The 15,669-nt window shown below is 36.9% G+C and overlaps 1 protein-coding gene across 4 annotated transcripts in view; it reads right to left on the reverse strand.

Annotated features, from left to right (window-relative positions):
* The window catches only part of POU2F1 (POU class 2 homeobox 1), a 181,033-nt gene that overhangs the window by 91,700 nt on the left and 73,664 nt on the right, over positions 1-15,669 (reverse strand). The window contains exon 2 of one of the 4 annotated variants that reach the window (XM_078356356.1): positions 5,192-5,292. The exons of the other annotated variants lie outside the window; for them this stretch is intronic. The gene's annotated coding sequence lies outside the window, so the exon portion shown is untranslated. The remainder of the gene's footprint in view (positions 1-5,191; positions 5,293-15,669) is intronic. 4 annotated transcript variants of the gene reach the window in all.

Below are 15,669 nucleotides of genomic sequence, written 5' to 3' on the forward strand. Positions count from 1 at the left end.
CAGCTTGGGAAACAGAGTGAGACCCTGTTAAGAAAGAGTGTGAGAGACAGTGAGAGAGGGAGGGAAAATGGAAGGAAGGGGTGGAAAAGGGGAGGAGGGGAGGGAGGGAGACTGGCTATGAAATATAGTAAGTGAAAACCTGGTGATGAAAATTTACAGTTTCCCCATAAAAAAATACTAATTACAAAGAGAAGCACAACTTTACAGAAGAGAAGACTGACAAATACCCGTTACAAAGAGAAGCACAACTTTACAGAAGAGAAGACTGACAAATACCCGTTAAGTGATGGAAGTTAACTTAATCAGTCAAGAAACAGGCCAGGCATAGTGACTGATGCCTGTAATTCCAGCATTTTGGGAAGCCGAGGCAGGTGGATCACCTGAAGTCAGGAGTTCTAGACCAGCCTGACCAATATGGTGAAACCCTGTCTCTATTAAAAATACAAAAATTAGTTGGGCATGGTGGTGTGCGCCTGTAGTCCCAGCTACTTGGGAGGCTGAGACAGGAGAATTGCTTGAACCCGGAGGGCAGAGGTTGCAGTGATCCGAGATTGCATTACTGTGCACCAGCCTTGGCAACAGAGCAAGACTACATCTTAAAAAAAAAAAAAAAAATCAAAATATTGCACCACCTGAAAGGATGCAGTAAGAGTGCAGTATCACTCTGTGATACTCCTGCCAAAAATGTATGACATGACCTGAATCTAATCATACGGAACCAACAGGTAAACCCATATTCAAAAACATTCCATAAAATGTATGTTTCCAAAGTGCCATGACCCTAGAAATAAAAAAGACTTAAGGAACTATTCCAGATTGAAGAACAGTAAAGAGATATGACAAATAAATGCAACGTGCAGTCTTAGATTGAATTATTTTGGTGTAAGGGACATTTTGGGGACAAGTGGCAAAATCTGAATAGGGTCTATGGATTAGGTGACAATAATCTATCAATGTTAATTTCCTAACTTTTACGTTTGTATTGTGGCTATGTAGAAGAATGTCCTTATTTGTAGGAACACTAAAGTAGTCAGAGGTGACAAAGCATCAAGTCAGTAACTCACTCTCAAAAGGTTCTGAGACAAGTTGTTTGCACTATTCTTTCATTTTTTCTGTAATTCTGAAATTATTTTGAAATTTTAAAAAAACAGCAAAGAAACAAAAAGGAAACAGATGAACAAACTACTATACAATGTTTTTTGGTTATCCTAGTGTAGCTTTGACCTCTCCAACACTCAGAAATCTCTAGTCACAAGATGTGTATTAACACTGGCAAGACCACAATTCTTACAGAAATATGAAATGTACAGATAATCCACTGTCAGATTGCTCTTGCAACAATTTAAACAGTATCCTGATAGACATTTAAAGATCTTATAGAGGAGCCTACATTTTAAAGGTCTACATTATATTAATGGAAGTTCAGACTTAAAGCCAGATCTATGCGCCTGGGTTTTGAACATCTTTACACAGTTGGTGTCATCACTTACTTATTAGTTGAAGAAAAAGTCTGAAACCATTACAGCCCGAAATTCTATTAACATTTTAGAAACTCAGTTAATTTAAAATAAAATCTCCTCAGACATAAGACAATATTAGAAAATAAATTATAAATGTGATATAATAAATATATTGTCATGTTCTTTTAAAACTACCATTTTAGTGCCACTAATGGCACTACAATGTGCTACGTCAAACTTTCCTACTTAATAGACACTATTTAAGAGAGGAAAGGACTTAACATCTGTTATGGATTGAACTGTGTCTTTCCCCAAAATATGTTACAGTTTACACCCTTTGTACTTGTAAATACAACCTTATTGAGAAAGGCCTTTGTAAATGTTAAGATCTGGTCCACAGGACTGCCCCTAATCCAGTATGGCTGTTGTCCTTATATAAAGGAGAAACTTTAACGGAGACAGACATAGGACAGACCAAGACAAGAAGAAAAGGATGGAACAGATTCTGCCTCATAGCCCTCAGAAAGAACCAAACCTACTAATACCTTATTCTGGACTTCTAGCCTCCACAACTAAGAGGCAATAAATTTCTGTGGTTTGTGGTACCCTGTTAAGGCATTACTAAAAAACTAATCTAAAATTAAAATGTTATTCTGAAAGTAATCAGCAATTATAAAAATAATGGTATTATCTCTTAATAAATAAAACTGTTCACATTTTTCTCCTAGTACAAGAAAAAAAATTTAAGTGATCTTCAAGTATTTCCATGCTTTTTAAATGACTTTTTTTTTTTTTTTTTTTGAGACGGAGTTTCGCTTTTTTTCACCCAGGCTGGAGTGCAATGGTGCGATCTCGGCTCACCGCAACCTCTGCCTCCTAGGTTCAGGCAGTTCTCCTGCCTCAGCCTCCTGAGTAGCTGGGATTACAGGCACGCGCCACCGTGCCCAGCTAATTTTTTGTATTTTTAGTAGAGACGGGGTTTCACCATGTTGACCAGAATGGTCTCGATCTCTTGACCTCGTGATCCACCCGCCTCGGCCTCCCAAAGTGCTGGGATTACAGGCTTGAGCCACTGTGCCTGGCTAGTTGGTTTTCTTTTACTTCTTTTTGTCCTCATGTTTTAATCCTCAAATAACATTTTTTTAAAAAGTATAAATGTTGGTTTCTGAAAACTTAAAAAAGAAGCCTCTCTGGCCACGTGAACACTATACAGCAATCCAGGGCAGTTATGATTCAGAGACTGGAAATAATCAACTGCATTTGGTGCTGCCAAAAGCAAATGACAAAAGAATGTGGAGGGTTAACAAGCTGACCTTCAAAAAAAAAAAAGAAGAAGGAATAATTCTGCGCAAAATGCTTTTCTTCTTTTTGCCCTGCTTTCTATACGTCTAGACATCTAAGTATACTAAAAATGAAAGAATACATGTGAGCATGTCTAGCATGTGCCCAGCAGAGTAGGAATTCCAGGAAATGTTAGTCCCTCCTGCCCTTCTACTTAGAGGATGAGTAGTAGAAGTATACTTAGGGTAGTCGACTTTGTAATCTTTCCATAATGACAGATGTCAATTAATTTTGCATCATCTTTATCAGCTTTAGGCAAAAGAGTTTTACTAAAAAGTAATATCAAAGTAATATCTGTTAATGCTTCTCATCTTGTATAAAGTCCTAAATATGACTGCCCAAAACAGAAAGGCAGCAGGCAATCTAATGTACCTTATTTCTCATTTTGAATAGCATAGGTTAAAATGCACGTAAGTAAAAATTATTTGTTGTAACATCTCCATACCTTACCAGGAATAAACTGTTATATGAGCTATTAAAAGAGGTATTTTAAATATCACATTCAGCTGGGTGCAGTGGCTCACACCTGTAATCCCTGCACTTTGGGAGGCTGAGGGAGGCAAATTGCTTGAGCTCAGGAGTTCAAGACCAGCCTGGGCAACGTGGCAAAACCCTGTCTCTACACCAAAAACAAAACAAAAAAATTAGCTGGGCATGGTGGTATACCCTTCTAATACCAGCTACTCCGGAGGTTGAGGTGGGAGGACCACTGAGCCTGGGAAGCAGAGGTTTCAGTGAGTGGAGATCTCATCACTGCACTCCAGCCTGGGGGACAGAGAGACCTCGTCTCAAAAAAAAAAAAAAAAAAAAAAAAAAAAAGCCTACATTCTCTGTGTCCCCACCCTCTTTTGGCCAGCCAGGTGGTGGAGTAATTTAATGAAAGATTCTTAAGGAAAGGTAAACTTCAGGGAATGAGACAGGTTTTAAAGCAAAGATTCTCCTGGTTTTAGCAAACTCAGACACTCTGGCTATTATTACAGTTACATTCATGATAATAAGCCTTTATTTACCCCAAGGCCAGTCAGACACATGACATGTAATAACACTCTTTCTATAACATCAATTTTTTTCATTACAGGTGTCAGCTAATTTTGAAGTGTTTTTAAAATGTCTTGCAAAAATAAATTATTGCTTGATGATCAACTATAAAAAGTGAAAACATGAGATAAACGTTCAGTCACACAAAATATCCCATTGGACTTGCTCAAATTAGTTTACTTGAACTTAAACATAGTTTATGATAACAAATATTTCATAAACATTTTAAAGGGAGTAAGATTCGTATCTTTAAATTACATTATAAAAATAGTATGACTCCCTTAGTTAAAATCATTACAGAGGAATATATGATTTCTCAGCGTTACCTCATGTATCGCCAAAATGCTTCTCCAAAATATCCAAAAGAGATTTTTGGATAGGTGAATTAAGAGAGGAAATAATTCCATAATCAGTGTTAGTTAACATGAGATGGGTTGAATTTGTGATCACATAAATTTTAATTTAAAAAATAAGCAAGCTTCGCAGTTTAGTAATGTGCTTTGAAATAACAGAGAACTAGGTTTAAACTCCAGTGCTAGCATATTGAGCTATATGACTGCCTTTCTGAGCCTCAGTTTTTTTCATCTGTAAAACAGGGACAGTAATACTCTCAAGAGTTCTTCATAGGCTTAAATAAAACAATACAAAAAAGTTTCAAAGGCACATACCGGTTAATTAACGGTTGTTAATACTGTTAACTGTAACACTGTAAGTTGTAATAAAAGAAAAGTCCGTGTGAAACATCACTATGGTTTGTTTATTCTCTTAGATGTGTATATTTATACTTAAAGTACTTAAAAATAAAAAAAATTAAAAAGGCACTAGACTAGGAGTCAGACGTAGATTCTGAACTAGAGTCAATCTCAGTTCTACACCAGCTAGCTGAACTTCTATAATTACTTCTTTAATCTTCATGTAGGTAATTTGTAAAATGGTAAAATATATACTATATATTCTAATTACTATATTAACTTTATAAAATTATTATTTACAGTGTTTCTATTAAACTACCATACAGATTAATGCAATGATATTATCACAGAATAAGGATGATATAAAAATATATTTATATACCCTACTTGCATTAATTTCACAACTTTTTCAAAAGAGACCAGAGTCTAATCTAAGAACTAGGGCCAATCCTAAACTATTTTCGATTGCTGGCTGGGTCACAGTCATTCCAAGCATCACTCCATCATATCAATAAATATCAAACAAATTTCAGAGTTAAAAATAAAAATACATATTTGATGTCATTTTAATAGTCATTCCACAAAATTAAAGGCAATCATAACACCTGGATTTATCAGATGCTACTAAATTAATAGCTTTATTTAGCAGAAAATATTTACCAGGTATAGAAAGACTGCATTCTTTCTTTGAATTGATTCATTGAAAACTGAGAGTAGTTTGGTAATTAAAAAGGCAGGAAAGTTCTTCTTACTTTTCCAGTCTATGAACACAAAAAGAGAAAAAGGCAAAACTGAGTAAGCTGTATAAAATAACCTAACACTTAAAGAGAGAACAATTACACACAGTGGGGGACACTGGACTATTCATCAGGGCACATTCAGATTAGCTGCCTTAGGCAGGCACCTCTCATGCCTATTTTCTCACCTACAAAACAGAAATAACTAATACCTGCCCTTACTAAAGGAACATGGAGATAAATCAGAGTTCTTTGAACATGTATTGTGTGGTGCCATTCTTTCATGAAGCTGGATAAAACAGCCTACTTAGATTTTTTCCTAGGGGGCATTTCACTAACATTAAAAAGAAAAAAACAAAAAACCTGATCTCCAAATTTGACATTAACCTCCCCCCAATATACAATACAAGTATCTATTGTCTTCATATATATAGATAGATAGAGGATATAGACAGCAATAGATCCATACAGGTTGCTATAGATGTAAAGTGTTCTGAAAAAAGACATAAGATTACATTTTGTTTTTAGAAAAAGAGGAAGATCAACACTTGGTACACACAGGTATGAAAATTCACTATCACTGGTTGACCATCCCTCTCTTTGTTATGAAGCCTCAAAATCCTGATCAACAGAATTCTAACAGCCTCAACCAATAAAGAAGAAATGGTACATGCTATGACGGTTATTTACTCTCTACTCGTACTATTATAGCTATTTTTGATTTAGCATAACTAATTAGTATAACTAGCATAAGTCAGTGTAACTGATGGAGCAGCATAACTAATTAAGAAAACTGTATAAATTTTATATATCCATACTCAGTGCTCACATAACTGGCTCACATAACTTTTTTCTATACATTCAGTGATGTTCCTATTTCATGAATCTGAACTAACAGCTGAGGTGCAATGGTGCAAACAAAATCAAATGCAGTTCAAAGAGTCTTTTTAAAAAGGAGTTGTTGAGGCCGGGCATCGGGCATGGTGGCTCACACCTACAATCCCAGCACTTTGGGAGGCCGAGGTGGGCAGGTCATGAAGTCAGGAGATCGAGACCATCCTAGCTAACACAGTGAAGCTAAAAATACAAAAAATCAGCCAGGGGTGGTGGCAAGCACCTGTAGTCCCAGCTATGCAGGAGGCTGAGGCAGGAGAATTGCTTGAACCCAGGAGGCGAAGGTTGTAGTGAGCTGAGATCACACCACTGAACTACAGCCTGGGCAACAGAGTGAGACACTGTCTCAAAAAAAGAAAAAAAGAAGTTGTTGGTCAGGCATGGTGGCTCATACCTATAATCCCAGCACCCTGGGAGGCGAAGGCCAGTGGATCACGAGGTCAGGAGAGCAAGACCATCCTGGCCAACATGGTGAAACCCTGTCTCTACTAAAAATACAAAAATCAGTGCCACTGAAGTCCAACCTGGTGACAGAATGAGACTCCCTCTCAAAAAAAAAAAAAAAAAGCCAGGTGTGGTGGCGCACACCTATAATCCCAGCTTCTTGGGAGGATGAGGCAGTAGAATCGCTTGAACCTAGGAGGTGGAAGTTGCAGTGAGCTGAGATCGTTACCATTGCACTCCAGTCTGGGCAACAGAGTGAGACTCTGTCTCAAAAACAAAAACAAAAACTGTACATACTTTAAGAGAATGAAAAGAATTTTTAAATTGTAAGAAATACCTAAAGCAAAAAGCACACAAAACCAAAAGCACCTTAAGGAATAGTGAGACACTGAAAGAAATGAATACACAAAACAAATTTTTAACAAATCCACTAAACCCTTCTGAGTAGGAACTGTGATCCATAAGAAAAACCTACCTGACCTTCCAACATGATGGTTATAAACAAGCTCTTTCTCACGAGCCCATTGGCACATTTTGAGACCTCTTATTCTTTTGAAATGTTCCCGACTTATACTGGATGCAAATAAACCAGGTGTGGTCCTCACAACAGTAATCCTGCTAGTCTCTGCTGAGCTTCCATAGCAACATGCACAGCTGGCAATGGCAAAGAGGCTGTACTGGCTTCAGACAGGTTTTAAAAATTTCAATACTCATTTAGTGAAATAATAATTATGTTCTCTCAGTTAAAAACAATTTTTTAAAAATTTTATCTTTGCTTGAAATATTAAACAAAATAAAGTAAGGTATTTTCTGCTAGTCCAAAAGTGGCTTTCAGCCCAACACCAATAACTAACGTGTCTGTGAAAAGTTACAAAATGCCAATCACCAAGTGATAACCATTCTTTGACTAAAGAAATATAAAAATTTAAGTGAATATTCCCTATGGGTTACCTAATGTAATAAGTAACATTCAGAGAGAGACAAAAAGAGAGAACCAATATAAAGTCTAATTTAAACAGTAGTAAATAAAATTACGTGAATATTTCCTGTGGGTCACCTAATGTAAAAAGTAACATTCAGAGAGAGAGAGAGACAACCAATATAAAGTCTAATTTAAACGGTAGTAAATGCTATGCATCTTCTCCTTAAATAAATTTAATATGATTTTTCCTTGATTTAATTAAAATTGTTACGTTTTTACAGCGGGGCACGGTGGCTCATGCCTGTAATCTCAGCACTTTGGGAGGTCAAGGCAAGTGGATTACCTGAGGTCACGAGTTCGAAACCAACCTGGCCAACATGGTGAAACTTGTCTCTATCAAAATACAAAAATTAGCTGGACATGGTGATGTGCACCTGTAATCCCAGCTACTCAGGAGGCTGAGGCAGCAGAAATGCTTGAGCCTGGGAGGCAGACGTCGCAGTGAGCAGAGATCACGCCACTGCACTCCAGTCTGGTGACAGAGCAAGATTCCATCTCCAAAAAAAAAAAAAACCAGAAATAAGAGTTTTCACAATGGCAATTCTTTTTGTAAATTTTTAATTTTTATTTTAGATTCAGAGGGTACATGTGCAGGTTTGTTACCTGGATATATTGCATGATACTGAGGTTTGGGCTTCCACTGAACCATAACCCAAACAGTGAATACAGTGCCTGATGTGTAGTTGTTCAACCTTTGCTCCCCTTCCTCCTGACTCTTTTGGAGTCCCCAGTGTCTGCTGTTCCTACACATGTATCTGTGTGGTACCTACCCAATGTTTAGCTCTCACTTATAAGTGAGAACATGCAGTATTTTGGTTTCTGTTTCTACAATAATTTGCTTAGGGTAATATCCTCCAGCTGTATCCATTTTTATGGTTGTGTAGTATTCCAAGGTTTTCTGTGTACCACACTTGCTTTATTCATCATTAATGGGCACCTTGGTTGACACAATGGCTTTGCTATTACGAACAGTGCACAGGAGCTATTCTTAAAGGGCAGTACCTGGATCAGCATCATGAATATTATTTGGAAACTTATGAAAATGTACATTCTTGGCCCCTACCCCACACCTACTGAATCAGAATCTCTGGAGGTTGGGGACCCAACAATCTGTATTTTAACAAACCCCTAGAAGATTCTGAACCAATGACTTAACGTGTCAAACTTCAGAGAAGACAAATATGAAACAGAAAATGTAATGCTTTATCCCATTCTTTGGAACTAGTTGAGGAACAGTAGCAAAATAAAATGCAAAAAACTCAGTGAACTCTTGAATTGAGTCTGTTGGCTAATATCTCACTGTCTAAAAGATATGCAGAGATAAATAGTAGTTCAGCATGTCTATCATTCCTACACATGTAAAGCACCAAGGGAAAATCAAATGTCTGTTTACAGGGACAGGAGGGTCCTTGCACATAGAGCATTCAATCCACTACCATTCATAATGTATTACTAATCACAATCACTGTCCAATCACTGAGGTCTTTCCACACAGGGCAGCAAACCTAACCATTGATTCCTTTTAAGAGAATAATTTTTTTCAACATAATATGTATGTAAAGATGAGTATGAAGTTTGAGTAATAAATTTTAACAATGCTTACTCCTTGTAAGATTTAAAAAAAAAAAAAAAAAACCATACAAGAATGCAGTCCTTAGTCTCTAACCATAGTGCCTTCATATACTAGAAGATGCACCTTTCATTTCATCCTCTAACCTCAATACATCCAGTCACAACTCCTTCCATCTTTCTTTTCTTTCCATAATTCTAACGGGCAGCACTTCAAAGAAAAGGCTAAGCTAGTGAAATTAAAGTGACCAGAGACACACAGATTTAATGAAGAAAAGCCACTGGGTAAATCAAACATGCCATATGCTGTTAAAATTGATGAATTCAAGCAAACCAAACAGTTTTCTGAAGCTCATAATTAAAAATAAATTGCTAAATGCCTACAGCATTACACCCGAAAAAAAAAAGGACTTTTAAAATTATATTTTGAGTGACTCTGAAGACCAGCCACAATTTAAAAAAACAAAATACAAACCATTCCAGGAAATTCAAAGAAAAGTGTTTGTTTACTTATTCCCAGGATTTATTTCATAAGCTATTTTACGATAAAAAATATGATGAAATTTACTCAAAGGTCAGATTCTTGACTTTACATACAAGGAAGGAAACAAAAAATAATTACATTTAACTTGTTTTCTTCTGCTTGCTATTATCTTAAATGAGGAAATGCCTGTATCATAGACATATTTTTACTTAAGTGTTCAAGGAACATTTTTAGTTAAAGAATAAATTCAAGTCTCAATTTCTAACTTCAATGTGTTTCCAGCATTCACTTTAGTCTTTTGGAAAAAGAAATGCAAAAGCAACAAATCCTAGAGTCTTCATTATTGTCTTATTCCATAACAAAGGAACAATATGGAATAAACAGGAAATGTATTCACAGGCTCCTCCTTCTTGCTCTGTTTCTTTTGTTGTTGTTGTTGTTGTTGTTTGTTTGTTTTTGAGATGGAGTTTTGCTCTTGTTGCCCAAGCAATGGTGGGATCTCAACTCACTGCAACTTCCACCTCTCAGGTTCAAGCAATTCTCCTGCCTCGGCCTCCCAAGTAGCTGGGATTACAGGTGTGCACCACCACACCATGCTAATTTTGTATTTTTTAAACAGAGATGGGTTTCACCATGTTGGTCAGGCTGGTCTCAAACTCCTGACCTCAGTGATCCGTTTACCTTGGCCTCCCAAAAAATGCTGGGATTACAGGCATGAGCCACTGCGCCCAGCCTCTTGCCCTATTTGTTAAGCATTAGTGTTCCTTAGGGTCCATCCTCAGCCCACTTCTCATTATACCAGTGACTGCCAAAGTATTTTCTTCATGCCACTAGTGGGACAGAACAGGTTCAAAATTGCTGCTACTGTTGATTGTGACATTTGACAGAACTACATAGTACTAGTACCTGCTGGTTGCCATTCCAACTCTCCCCAGCTGAATAAGAGCAAAGACAAGGAAAGGCTGAATGATTAATCCCAACCCTCTAGCTAGTGACTTGCTCAAAAGTGAACTTCATTTCAAATTTTTCCTCAATTTTGGCCAGTGAAATCAAGGACAGAGCTTGAGTAATACAGTATTACTTTTAAGAGAGAACACTGAGACTCTCTTTTCTCTGGACATTATTAACAAGGAAGCATATTTCCCTGGCTGCTGCTAGTAGTTATTTTGCAATCATGAGGGTAAAGCAAAACACAGAGGGGCAGAGTCCAAACACAGCCCAGTCCTATTGTCCTTGAGGCTTCCAGTTTCTCAATCACGTTAGCCATGCAAAATCCTTTGTATTTAAGCCAGCTCCAATTGCCTGAAACTGAAAGCAAACTACCAAAAACAAATACGTTAAATTATTAAGAGTTATTAATTTGATGTTCATAAGTTAAAGTTAGAGTTACCAGAGTTTACAAAGGATTAGTTCAGTGTTCTGGGAAGATGTGGCTGCCACATACTCTGCCAAAACTCTGCAAACTCATGTTGTATATGCACATTATGAACAAGTTAGAATTTCCAAAATTTGGTCTGGTTACTAATGCACAATCAATATTAAATTAAGGGTTTTAATTTTAACCATTCTTTCCTGTCTTGCAACTTAGTTATAAACATATTTGCACCAATATTTCTAGCCCGTAATTTAAAAAAAAATCAGCCTTCATATACAGCATATAAACATACATAGCATATTGTACCTTTCCAGCCTGTAATTTTTTAAAAATCAGCCTTCATGATACAAGTTTTTAAAGTGCAAACAGTCCCATATTTCACACTACAGTGCTTTGCATACAATTGGAAATATGCTGGATGGTTACAGGTATGATTCCACTTTTCAGATACCTATGGACATATATATGAGCATAGGAAAAAGGACTTGTAGGTTCACACTAAATGGTTAATATTTACTATGTACATTTCTATTTTTTGTTTCAATCTTTTTTTTATTTTTGAGACGGAGTTTCGCTCTTGTTACCCAGGCTGGAGTGCAATGGCGCGATCTTGGCTCACTGCAACCTCCGCCTCCTGGGTTCAGGCAATTCTCCTGCCTCAGCCTCCTGAGTAGCTGGGATTACAGGCACGCGCCACCATGCCCAGCTAATTTTTTGTATTTTTAGTAGAGACGGGGTTTCACCATGTTGACCAGGATGGTCTCGATCTCTCGTGATCCACCCGCCTCGGCCTCCCAAAGTGCTGGGATTACAGGCTTGAGCCACCGCGCCTGGCCTGTTTCAATCTTTTTAATGGACACAGAGTTTTTGTAAATTCATTTTTATTAAAATAATTTTAGCTGCATTCTTTACTTTCCTAATATATTTTGTTAGGTCCCTAGAATCTGACCAAACACTTTTCCTTTATTATCCGAATCAGTGTAAATAAAGGAGTGCAATGCTGTGCAATCAGTTTTTTTTTTTCATTTTATTACAAAGAGCCTCTCAAAAGAAGATTTTCTGCTTCAGATAACAGAGAGCTAAGATGAACCAGTTAGAGCCCTAAAAATGGGTCCAACAGAGAAAGATTAAAAACAAGTAAGAACCACTTTGGCAGCAATTACAATACTGATATTAAATATAAGGATATGTTACAATATGAGAAAGTTCTACGTTTTGTGATGAAGATGAAATAGACAAATATGAATGAAGATTTTTCAAATACAAAGCTCAGGTTGCTTAGAAGTAACATAAAACTGGATTCTTTCTGACCATCTCTCTGTTTGACCCGAGTTTAGGTCTCATTTTACCTGAATATAAAAGGCTTAATGGATGAACTTCCAAAATGTGGCCCTTACTACTCTGAGTCTCCACCAATAATCTATTTCCTTCAGTAGGATAAATTCTTTGTCCAACTCATGATTTAACTGTACAGAAATTAAAAAAACGTTTTCCACTTGTAATGTTTTTTAGACCAAATAAAAATTTTAAAGATTTTAAAATATTATAGCAGTTAATATACACACTCCCCTTCTGAATTAACAACAGCAGCTCCATGACACATCTCTTCATAGACTCTTACTTTTTTTCATGTTTAAAGTCACTCAACCTGCAATTACAAATTTGCCACGACCCTTAAGGGGATCCCTATTATCCCTGGTACAGAAAAAGGCCTTCTATAGCCCATTCACCTTATACTGGTTATGGTAACACTAAGCAACCAACTTAGTAGGACATTAAGAGAAATCTGTTATTAGAATTGTAGCCTCTGAATCATGTTCATTGCTCCACAAAAGTAAGGCAAAAATTTCTTTAAAATTTTAAAAAAATATTTCAATAGCTTTGGAGGTACAAGTGGCTTTTGGTTACATGGATGAAAAATATAGTGGTGAAATCTGAGATTTTAAAGTACCTGTCACCTGAATAGTGTATGTTGTAACCAATATGTAGTTTTTTTATCTGGCACTCTCTTCCCACTTTTGAGTCTTCAAAGTCTACTTTATCACTGTATGCACTTGCATCCTCATAGCTTAGCTCCCACTTATAAGTGAGAACATAAGGTATTTGGTTTTCCATTCCTGAGTTTACTTCACTTAGAATAATGGCCTCCAGCTCCATCCAAGTTGCTGCAAAATACATTATTTTGTTCCATTTTATGGCTGAGTAGTATTCCACAGTAGTATTCCATACCACATTTTCTTTATCTGCTCATTAGTCAATGGGCACTCAGGTTAGCTCCATTATCTTTGCAACTGTGAACTGGGCTGCAAAAAACATACATGTACAGGTGTCTTTTTCATATAATGATTTCTTTTCCTTTGAATAGATACCCAGTAGAAAGAGTGCTGGATAGAATGGTATTTCTACTGTAGGTTTTTTGTTTGTTTGTTTGTTTTTAAGTAAGACAGAGTTGTGCTCTATCACCCAGGCTAGAGTACAGTGACGTGATCTCGGCTCACTGCAACCTTTGACTCCCAGGTTCAAGCAATTCTCCTGTCTCAGCCGCCCAAGTTGCTGGGATTATAGGCACCCTCTACCACACCGAGCCAATTTTTGTATTTTTAATAGAGATGCGGTTTCACCATATTGGAAAGGCTGGTATTAAACTCCTGAGCTCAAGTGGTCTGCCTGCCTTGGCCTCCCAAAGTGCTGGGATTACAGGCATGAGACACTGTGCCCAGCCTTATTCTGTTAGTTCTCTAAGGAATCTCCACACCATTTTTCATAAGCTTATACTAATTTATATTACCACCAGCAGTTTATAAGAGTTCCCCTTTCGCCACATCTGGCCATTCTTGCAGTAATAAAGTGGTATCTCATTGTGGTTTTAATTTGCATTTCCCTGATAATTCATGATGCCAGCATTTCTTTGTTTGTCGACCACTTGTATATCTTCTTTTGAGAAATGTCTACTCATGGCATTTGCTCACTTTTTGTTGGAATTATTTGTGGTTTTTTTCCTGCTTATTTGTTTGAGCTCCTTTCGATTCTAGATGCTAGTCCTTTGTCAGGTGTATAGTTTGCAAATATTTTCTCTCATTTTGTGGGTTGTTTCTGCTCACTCGGATGATTATTTCTTTTGCTGTGTAGCCTTTCAATTCCATCAGGTCCGACTAATTTATGTTTTTGTTGCATTTGCTTCTGGGGCTTTAGTCATGAATTCTTCGCTTAGGCCAACGTCCAGAAGAGTTTTTCCAAGGTTACCTTCTATTTCTGGTTTTGAATCTTAGATTTAAGTCTTTGATCCATCTTGAGTTGGCTTTTGCATAAGGTGAGAGAGAAGAATCCAGTTTCATTCTTCATGTGGCTAGCCAGTTTTCCCAGCATCACTTATTAAATAGGGTGTCCTTTCCTAACTTATGTTTTTTGATGCTTTATTGAAGATCAGTTGGTTGTAAATATTTGGCTTTATTTCCGAGTTCTCTGTCCTGTTCCACTGGTCTACATGTCTACTTTTATACCAGTACCATTCTGCTTTGGTAACTACAGGCTTGTAGTATAACTGGAAATCCACTAACGTGATGCTTCCAGATTTATTCTTTTTGCTTACAATTACTTTTGGCTACCTGAGCTCTTTTTGGGTTCCATATGAATTTTAGTATTTTTTCTTAATTCTTTGAAAAATGATGTTGGTATTTTGATAGGGAATGCACTGAATCTGTACACTGGCACAATATTGATTCTTCCAATCTGTGAGCATGGGATGTGTTTCTATTTGTCTGTGTCATCTATGACTTCTTTCAGCAATGTTTTGTAGTTCTCCTTAAAGAGATCTTTTCGCCTCCTTGGGTAAGTATATTCCTAGGTATTTTATATTTTATTGTAGCTGTTGTAAAGGGGATTGAGTTCTTGATTTGATTCTTGGCTTCGTCACTGGTGTACAGCAGAGCTACTGATTTGTAAAGATTGATTTTGTAACCTGAGAGTTTACTGAATTTGTTTCACAAATCTAGGAGTCTTCAGGGTTTTCTAGGTATACAATAGTGATAGTCTGACTTCCTCTTTTCCAATTCGGATGCTGTTTATTTCTTTTTCTTGCCTGACTGCTCTAGCTAGGACTTCCAGGACTATGTTGAATAGAAGGGGTAAAAGTGGGCATAATTGTCCTGTTCTAGTTCTCAGGGGGAATGTTTTCAATTTTTTCTCATTCAGTACAATGTTGCTGTGGGTCTGTCAGATACAGCTTTACTAATTTGTGGTAAGTCCCTTCTACACCTAATTTGTTGAGGGTTTTTACCATGAAGGGATGCTGGATTTTATCATAGGCTTTTTCTTTGTCTATTGAGACGATCATATGGTTTTTGTTTTTAGTTCTGTTTATGTGATATATCACTTTTATTGACTTGTGTATAAAACATCCTTGCCCCCCTGGGATGAAACCCACTTGATTATGGCGGATTACCTTTTTCACGTCCTGCTGGATTCAGTTAGCTAGTATTTTGTTAAGATTTTTTGAATCTATGTTTATCAGGGATATTGGTGTGTACTTTTCTTTTAAATTTTTATTTACTTATTTGTTATTTCTTCTAGTTTTCTTTTTTTATGTCCTTTCCTGGTTTTGGTATCAGAGTGATACTGGCTTCATAGAATGATTTAGGGAGGATTCCCTCTTTA

This window comes from Callithrix jacchus, chromosome 18, assembly GCF_049354715.1.
Source record: "Callithrix jacchus isolate 240 chromosome 18, calJac240_pri, whole genome shotgun sequence".
NCBI lineage: Eukaryota > Metazoa > Chordata > Mammalia > Primates > Cebidae > Callithrix > Callithrix jacchus.